The sequence below is a fragment of the Chiloscyllium plagiosum genome, chromosome 31, assembly GCF_004010195.1.
Source record: "Chiloscyllium plagiosum isolate BGI_BamShark_2017 chromosome 31, ASM401019v2, whole genome shotgun sequence".
Taxonomy (NCBI): Eukaryota; Metazoa; Chordata; class Chondrichthyes; order Orectolobiformes; family Hemiscylliidae; genus Chiloscyllium; species Chiloscyllium plagiosum.
In genome coordinates, this window is record NC_057740.1 from 38,014,586 (window position 1) to 38,023,804 (window position 9,219).

The following is a 9,219-nucleotide window of genomic DNA, read 5'->3' on the forward strand; positions in this document are numbered from 1 at the left end:
AAGAGGCATTTGGATGGGTATATGAATAGGAAGGGTTTGGAGGGATATGGGCCGGGTGCTGGCAGGTGGGACTAGATTGGGTTGGGATATCTGGTTGGCATGGACGGGTTGGACCGAAGGGTCTGTTTCCATGCTGTACATCTCTATGACTTTATGACTCAATGACATTGACCTAACCAAGAGTACCATTATCAAACTGTTGGACAAAGCAGTTACTAGGTCACCTGACGACGGCAGCAACATCAACATGAACAGCATATTAAAATTACGGGTCCTATGCCTCATTACATTCAATGGACAAATACACAGACAAATCAACAACACACTAATGGGGTCTCCGATATCAGATTGATAGCAGAAGCAGTAATGCACTGCTTATAATGAACAGTTCTCCCCACCATCCAACCCAAACTCTGGAACTGGTATGTAGATGATACCTTTGTCATAATTTAACGTACACAACTGGAAGAAACCCATCAGCACATCAATAACATCTTCACTGGAATGAAGTTCACTAAAGAAGAGGAAAACAACACCCCTTCCTGGGTGTATCAGTAGAATGCACATCTACTGGGGAACTCCTGACCAGTATGCATAGGAAGAATACCCATACCAACCAGACACTGAACTACAAGAGCAACCACCCCAGCAACCACAAATGGAGATGCATTAGGCCATCATTCAAATGAGCAAGGACATACTGCAGCAACTCAGAACTCCAGAGGGCAGAACCGGAACACCGATTCAAAGGATTTAAACAAAACGGGTACCCCAAGAGCACTATCCTCTGGTACTTAAGTAACAAACCTAAAGAAGAAAACACGACAAGACCGGATACGATAGCGACCATACTGTACATCAAGGGCATATCAGAAATGACTACCCAACTACTCACCCCTTGGGAATTTTAGTGGCCCAGAAACCAGCTCCTCTCAAAGTTTAAAGACCTATGTCCAGCAGGATGAACGTTACCTACAAGATACCCTGCAAGGACTGTGAAAAAAACGCTACATCGTACAAACAGGAAGAAAGCTGACCATACGAGTGCACAAACATCAGCTCACCACTGGCAGACACGACCAGTACTCTCTCATTTCCAACCTCACAGACAACAAGACAAATTCAACTGGGACAATGTAACCATCCAAGCACAGGGAACACAGAGACACGCCAGAGAATTCCCTGAAGCCTGGCATTCCAACCGGAACTCAATCAATAGACACATTGAACTGGACCCCATATACAAACCACTCAGATACAGAACCGGAAATAGCAACAAACAGACACATTTCAATACCAGGTGGGACAGACCACTAACACCGTATCAAAGACGCGCTGACGATATTACCGAGTAAGGCGACAAAATGTTTGCAGAAAAACACACCAGCTTGGCGACTTCATTTCTGTGTAAATTCTAAGACATTAGATGCAGGTGCAGAAGGAAGCTATTTGGCCCATCCACCCTGCTCTCTCTGCAATAAGATCACAGCTGAGTTTTGTCGTGAGCCTTCACATTTCTGTACTATCCCCATATCCTTGTATTTTTGTCCTTAAAGTTCTGTCACACCTACTGCACCTCAGGGAAAGGTTTGAAACCAGTCTGGCCTTTCTGAGGGTCCCCAGAACTTTGGGAAGAGGGATTGGAATTTCCCCATTTCCCAGTGTGAGGTGTGAGAGCACAAGCTGTTCAGTTGTCTTACAATAATTTGCTGTCATCCTTTAACTTCACGAGGTCATGAGCTAATATTGTCACTCTCTGGTCACCCCTCAGCGATATTTCTTTATCTCCAGACTCAACGGTCCCAATCCCTCCCTCCTCCCACTCCCTGTAGACTTGAGCTCATCTGAAACTCTACCGTCTGTATCCTATTCCTATCACAAACAAATCCCTGGTCACTCATCTTCCCTGGTTTCACCCTGACCTATGTGGACTGTCAGTCTACACTAGCTCAATTTTAAAATTGCCACCGTTTATGACCTGGACACCCCCTTCCCCCTGCCTTCTGTAATTTCCTGCAGCTTTCCAACCCTCAGGGAGCTCTGTGTTCCTTCAATTCTTGCCTCTTGTGAGTCCCGACTCCCTTCAGCTGCCTCGGACTTGAATTGGCTCCTTACCGTCCTCCACCCTCCTCTCTCCCTTTTTAGAAGCTCCCTCATACAACCTTGCTGATTGAAGTTTTGTTCACCTATCTTGATTTCTCCCTTTTTTGGCTCAGTGACAAATTTTGTTTGTGGAGAGACTTAGGAAATTCCTATGTTAAGGGGGCTACATAAATGCAGGTTGTTATTGGTGCAATGCCATCTGTGGACACTGGATGTCACTGCTGCTCTTACAAAGCAGACATGAGGATATCGATTTGAAACATACGTTGCCCTGAGTGGTCTAGTCTGCTCCTGTCATGAAGCAGTGTCTCTGTCTATCTGTCCCCCCACTGACTGCAGGGCCAGTATTGCTGCTTTGCTGCTGTAATTAGATTTTTAATCAATTTAATCAACAGTGGCATCCAGGCAGGAGAGGGGAGTCAGCCATGATTTAGTTAATCGGTGGAGCAGATTTGATGGGCTGAATGGCCTACTTCTCTGAGGGTCGAATGCCATACAATTAAAACAGATCACCCACTGAATGGATCTTTGCAGGATCTTGATGTATAGAGAATAGGTGCTGAATTTACCTTGCAACTAAAGTCACTTGCTGTCAAAACTACTTTGTACAAAGTAGTTTAAGCAGTTTCTGAGAAATGAGGGTGGGCTGTATCCATTCCCCTGACCTGATGATGAAGAGTTTTTGCCCGAAGCATTGATTTTCCTGCTCTTCGGATGCTGCCTGACCTGCTGTGCTTTTCCAGCGTCACTCTAATCTTGACTCTAATCTCCAGCATCTGCATTACCCACTTCCACCTAAATCCATGAGGGGCCTGTGCCCGAAACGTCGAATCTCCTGTTCCCTGGATGCTGCCTGACCTGCTGTGCTGTTCCAGCAATAAAGTTCCACCTAAATCCATGCCCCTCATTCGATGGTGCAGCTCAGATGGATTGGCCGTGGGAAACGTAGGGTTATGAGGATAGGGTAGGGCTGTGGATGGGGTGCTCTTCAAAGGATTGGTGCGGTCTTGATGGGCCGAATGGCTGCTTTCTGCATGAAGGGATTCTATGATTGCTTTGCTGTCCCTCACTCTGAGACTCCCTTGACCAGTTGAACCATCTCACCAACTCTGTCACACTCACTGCTTCTTGGTGGAAACCAGTTTGCTTTTTCTGAGGAAGAGAAAGTGGAACTTCCCCCGTTTCCCGGTCAACATTCCCCCGTTTCCCCAGGCTGAGGGAACACATGGTTACGCTTTCTGAATGAACAGTCAGTTGTGTAAGGCCCAGATAAAGGGAACTTTCTTCACTCAAACAGCAGTGAACCTTGGCAATGCTCACCCCTGGAGAGCTGTGATGCTTAACTCCTGATTCTGCTCAAGGTAGAGATTGGTAGATCTTTTGGATACGTAGGAAATTTAAAGAATAACAGGATAGTACAGGAATGTGGAAGCTCAGGTAAATGCTCAGCTCAGGGTGGCATGGTGGCTCAGTGGTTAGCACTGCTGTCTCACAACGCCAGGGATCTGGGTTCGATTCCAGCCTTGGGTGACTGTCTGTGTGAAGTTGGCACACTTCCTCCCGGTGCTCCGGTTTCCTCCCACAGTCCAAAGATGCGCAGGTTAGCCTGGATTGGCCAGGCTAAATTGCCCATAGTGCCCAGGGAAGTGCAGGCTAGTTTGGGTTAACCATAGAAAGCGTGGGTTTATGGGCTGGGTTTGGGTGGGATGCTTTTTGAAGGGTCAATGCAGTCTAGATGGGCCAAATGGCCTCTTTCTACACTGTAGGGATTCTATGAACTTATTGCATGGCACAGCAGGCTTAATGGGCTGAATAGCCTCCTTCAGCACCTGTATCTAATGTCAATGTGTACTCATCCCTCAAAACTAGGCCTGTATCCTTTTGAGGTTTAGAAGAGGCAGCGTTGACTTGATTGAAAGGTACAACATCCTGAGGGGACTTGACCAGGTAGATGTGGAAAGGATGTTTCCTCTTGTGGAAGAATCTAGAACGAGGGGTCAGAATTTAAAAATAAGGGCTCTCCTGTTTAAGACTGAGATGAGAGAAAAAGATTTTCTCACCACGGGTTGTGAGGCTTTGGAATTCCCCTTCTGAAAAACAGTGGGTGCAGAATATTTAAATATTTTTAAGGCAGAAGTTGATAGATTCTTGATGACCAATGAGGGGGAATTTCTTCAGCCAGGGGGTGGTGAATCTGTGGAAATCATTGCCACAGAGGGCTGTGGAGGCCAGATCATTGAGTGTATTTAAGACTGAGATAGATTGTTCTTGATTAGTAAGGGGATCAAGGGTAATAGGGAGACGGCAGGAGAATGGGGTTGAGAAACATATCAGCCATGATTGAATGTCAGAGAAGACTTGATGGGCTGAATGGCCTAATCCTGCTCCTAAACCTTGTGGTCTAAGGGGATGAAAGGTTATCAGGAGTATGCAGGAATGTAGAGTTGAGGATAAAATCACAGTTGCCACGTTTGTGTTGAATGGCAGAACCGGCTTGAAGGGCCGATTGGCATAATCTAATTCCTTGTTCATCTGTTTATACCACGGGCTGGGTAACTGCCCCTGTAGCTGCTCATGGAGCCTGGCAAAAGGGTAAACTGTCACGCCCTTTTGATTCCGTCAGAAAGCACTGCGGCCTTCTCATACCAGAGAGCCTCCCTCTCGGCAGTAACACAGCTGAGTACAACTTTGGGAGCCCACCATTTGCACTCGATGTTCCATTTGATCAAACAACTCATGCCCCCAGGGCAGATTCGGGGATTCACAGAAATAAAGACCATGTTACAGCAAAGTCATGAGAAATATTGTTGAGGGATTGTAAAAAACTATATCTTTTTATTTTTCTGTATTTTTGATTGTAGACTGAAATGTGAAAAGGACTAATTTTTAAAAAAATAGGGATTGTGGAAAGGATACTCATTGTGTGTGTATTGTTTACACTGCTGTTTGTTCAGGCATTTGGTCGGGATTATTGCAGACAAAGTCGAGAGTGTGTTGCTGGAAAAGCTCAGCAGGTCTGGCAGCATCTGAGGAGCAGCAGAGTCAACATTTCGGGCATTAGCCCTTCATCAGGAATGAGGCTATGGGGAGCCAAGAGATAAATGGGAAGTGGGTGGGGCTGGGGGGAAGGTAGCTGAAAATGTGATAAGTAGATGAAGGTAGGGGAGAAGGTGATAGGTCTGAGAGGATGGTGGAGCGGATAGATGGGAAAGACGAGGGACAGGTCAAGAGGGCAGTGCCAAGTTGGAGGATTGGGATTGGGATAAGGGTAGGGGGGGGAGCTCTGGAACAAGGGAATGTGAATGAAGGGATTCAGCTAGCTGCAAGTAACTATTTGGTGTGTGGACCAGTGACTGGTTGACAATGACAAAGGCTTATTGCCTACTCCTGAGTTGCTGAACAGCTTGTGGAGGTGATTGATATGGTCAGAAACCTTTAGTCCTCCTGAAGGGAAGGTGGTGTCTTTCTCTATATGTTTTTTAAAACAACCTAAAACCTGAAGAAAGCCGATTTATTTTCTGTCACCAGTTATAAGTTGTGACTTTTAACCGATAAGTCATAAATTTTACACGCTGTGAGCCAATTCTCCAAGTGAAAGTACCTGGAGAAGAGAAATCATGGAGCAGCAAGTCCTACAAACCAAGAGGAACACCTGGAGTGAACCTGATAACTGGGATCATTGAACTGCCTTCCTGTCTTCCCCACCACCCATAGCACCAATTTTTTTTTTAAAATAAAACAAACATGCCGGAAAACAGAAATTGCTGGAAAATCTCAGCAGGTCTGGAAACATCTGTGGACAGAAAGCAGTGTTAATGTTTCAGGTCCAGTGACTCTTGTTCAGAACAGATTTGGTTTTGTGTGTCTCTGCAAGAGAGAGTTTTATGAAGGGTTTAGAATTTTAACAAGTAGAGTTGTATGTCAACATTTCATGATTATTTACCTGTGGCTAAAATTTGTAATAAAAAGTAATTCTTGGAAAGTACAGAAACCTGGCCTGTGCTTTGGGTCTAAAAGATAAATGAATTGGGAAATTTTATTTCTCTGATAAGTTCTGGGAAAACTAGGGTTTGTGTTCCAGCATGCTATTTATTTTCCAATGCTATCCCAATGAGGCACAGCAAGGCATTTTTAATTTTTTTTTAAATATTTATTTATTAATTATAAAAGTATTGGTTGTGGTGTTAAAGATTTATTGTTGGAAAGAGACATTTTTCACTGAAGCTTCTCTTGAGCAATTGTCTGAAGCTTGGCATTCTTGCATTTGTCCTGAGGAATGCAAGACAAACAAAACTTCAACAATGTGCCTCAATTTTTTTTGAAATATTCAGGTTTTGAGTCACCAAGCAACTGACTAAAGGTCTGATGACCTGAGAACGAAGAATTATTCTAGTTGGGCGATGAGGATTTACTCACCTTCTAATTGGCTACAGGAAGGCAGGGTGGACATATCTGTTGACCAATGGCAAGAATGAGTGGGAGAGGCAGCTGAGGGGTCATGTGATCATCTCCAGGACAACCAAAGTTGGCAACCAAATTAAAGCAAAATACTCTGGACTCTGGAAATCTGAAGCAAACACAGAAATTACTGGAGAAACTCAGCAGGTCTGGCCAGCATCTGCAGAGAGAGAAACAGAGTTAATGTTTCGAGTCCGGTCTGACTCTTTCTCAGAACGTGGTCTGTGCGGGACAACGACTTCTGAAACCAGGACCATTGGTTCTAAGATCTGGAAAATCAATTATTATCATTCTTTGGTAGAGGACTCCCTGATTTCAATGAAAAGAACGATGGTTATTTATCAGACAACATCACCAGTATAGAGACCAGGCAATGTTTTAAGTCATCAGAAACATCAGTTTGCAAAGAAATTTACAGACTGTTGCTGTGTTTTCTTGGATCTTACGATTAGTTTAGAATTTAATGTAAGGAACTGTTGCAATCTGGTTACTTGCGTCCTGACTGCAATAAATATCAGTGCAACAAACATTGCCACTTCGGTCGCATTTATTCAGGCAAAATCCTCTCGCTATTTTGGCCTCACAGACTGTAACTGTCTGGCGATTAGTGGCATCATAAATGTAGCTAAAAGCAAAATACTGTGGATGCTGGTGATCTGAGATAAAACCTCAGCAGGTCTGGCAGCATCAACAGAGAGAAAAACCGAGTTGGGGTCTTGAGTCCAATGTGACAAGTCTTATCTCCTCAGAGCTGAAGAGAGGTAGAAATGTGATGGGTTGCTGTACGCTGTTGAGAAAGATGGGGTGGGTTAGACAGAACAAAGGGAGCAGGGGAGATTAAGGGAATAGAGAGATTAAGCATCAAAGGTATCGTGGAACATGTTTGATCAAGTCACCTGGGGCCTGTCACTCTCTCAGGTGCAGGATTTCTTTCAAGGCATCATAACAATTCGTGACTCTTTTCCACAGAAACGAAAGTTTTTGTCTGATTTATCCTCTCCCAGCCCCTTCTGTACTAACCAGAAGAGCAACCTATAGTAAGTAGAAGCTGAATTTAATGTGGGCTTTGCCTCCAGATGAGAATGTGGCAATGCTTATGATATCCCTCACAGCATCAGAAACTGGGTGTGGAAATTGTGGTATTGAAGAATCCAACAGAGGTTTATTACAGCTAGCTATTATTTACAAATTATTAGGTTCACAAGCACATCAGTGTCTGGGCTAATATTCTGTTACACAGTGCAGTATGCTCCTAATAGACTGCCAGGCTTCAAGTGATCAGAGGTAAGAGGGGAGTCTGAGACCTTATGTCCTGCAGTCACATGCAATGATACAGAGATGTCTTAAGAATGTCTCTTAAAGGCATAATGACATTGACATTGTGTGTCTCTTAAAGTTGTATTGACTGTCACAAACAACATCATAGAGTTGGACCCTACCTCTTCAGGTCCCCTGACTCTCTATTCACCCCGGTGTTACTCTTCACTGTTAATGAAAAGGAAAGAATTGTATTTTCATAGCACCTTAAGAAGTCCCAAAACACTTTACAGTCAATGATATGTTTCACTGATGTAAATATAGGAAACTGAGCAGCCAATGTATACACAGCATGATTGCACTAGCAGCAATGTGGGAATGAATATTGTCTGGGAGACCAGGGAGAACTCTGTTATTTTTCTTCAAAATAGTGCAATGAACATCTGGGACCTTAGTTTCATGTCTCACCTCAACATGACATTTCTGACTGTTCAGTAGTGGGTATGTCAGCTCCAATTATGTGTTTAAAACTCTAGAGTTGGTGGCATGAATGGGCGGTGCAGAGACTCTGATGACTGATTGAGTACCTGGATGTTTGGGCTTAGCAAGTAGCTCTCCGATTGGCTGAATGGGTGGTGACCCTCAAGTCTTGCTGTCTCAGAGGTGAGAGCTCTTCCCAAGCGGGCAGCTGATGCAACAACACCTGAGATAGGACCAGGTCCAGCAGAGTTCATGCCATCAGAAATCCCAGCACTTTCACTATAGGCAGCAACGTCACATTCTTACAGCCCCACTCTGTATCTAACCCTGTGCAGAGAGATTTTGATGGAACAGTGCAGAGGAAGTCTTACTCTGTAGCTCACCCTGTGCTGCACCTGGCCTGGGAATGTTGGATGAGGACAGTGTAGAGGAAGCTTCACACTGTATCTAACCCTGTGCCTTCCCTGTCCTAGCAATATCAGGCTTGATGCTCAAAATGGGAAAGTGTTGCATTTCCATTGATATTTAACAACAATCACTCTCTACTCTTTCTGCCTGAATATCATTCACCCTCCCTGTTTCTCTTTACTCCCCACTCTCTGTCCCTCTCTCACACTCTCTCTCTAACCTTCACAGTTAGTTAAAGCTCTACCCACTTTCCCTGGATAGTCTTCCACTTCCTTTTCTTTCTACTTGCCCCTGAGTTTCCCCAATTTCTGCTCTCTCTCACAATCTGTCTAAATCTCCAATTTCTTTCCTTCCCTTCCTCTCTGTTTATCACCTACTTCCATTGTTCCTGCTGTGTCTCCCCTTCACTGCTTCCCCAATGGATCTCCTTTCAACCTCTGTTCCTGTGTATTCTTGCTCTCCCGATTTATCTCCTTTATTATTTTTTCTCACTTCCTCTCTTTTTCTCTCCTT

The 9,219-nt window shown here is 44.4% G+C and overlaps 1 protein-coding gene and 1 long non-coding RNA gene across 2 annotated transcripts in view; one reads left to right on the top strand and one right to left on the bottom strand.

The window, feature by feature from the left end:
* Positions 1–9,219, top strand: part of arhgef18b (rho/rac guanine nucleotide exchange factor (GEF) 18b) — a 202,642-nt gene that overhangs the window by 13,725 nt on the left and 179,698 nt on the right. The gene's annotated exons all lie outside the window — the stretch shown is intronic.
* LOC122565435 overlaps positions 1–9,219 on the bottom strand; it is a 23,912-nt gene that overhangs the window by 13,641 nt on the left and 1,052 nt on the right. The window lies entirely within an intron of this gene.